Here is a 312-nt window from a genome sequence, read left to right as displayed (position 1 = left end):
TGCAGCAGGTCAAGCATGGAGCCTCCATCCAAATGCTGCTGGCGAAGCGGGCCAAAACTCTGCTGAACTTTACAGCTATAGATTCTAGTTCATCAACCAGATGGATCAGAGTGATGTGCTTACTTCCTTCATCCTGTCATCACACTGAATTGTTTCTGGAAGGAACCATCTTTTTGCCCCCTTTATTTTTGAAGCACCTGTTGAAGCCAATTCTTTCTATTTTTTTCTTAAAGGGTTAGTAATGGGGTTGTGGGTCATTTTCGGTGTTAACTGTATTTCGCCTTATATTTACCATTTCCAAATGTTTTGCCG

Source organism: Oryzias melastigma, linkage group LG13, assembly GCF_002922805.2.
Source record: "Oryzias melastigma strain HK-1 linkage group LG13, ASM292280v2, whole genome shotgun sequence".
NCBI lineage: Eukaryota > Metazoa > Chordata > Actinopteri > Beloniformes > Adrianichthyidae > Oryzias > Oryzias melastigma.
The sequence above is the reverse complement of the archived record's forward strand: the minus strand, read 5'-3'. Positions refer to the sequence as shown.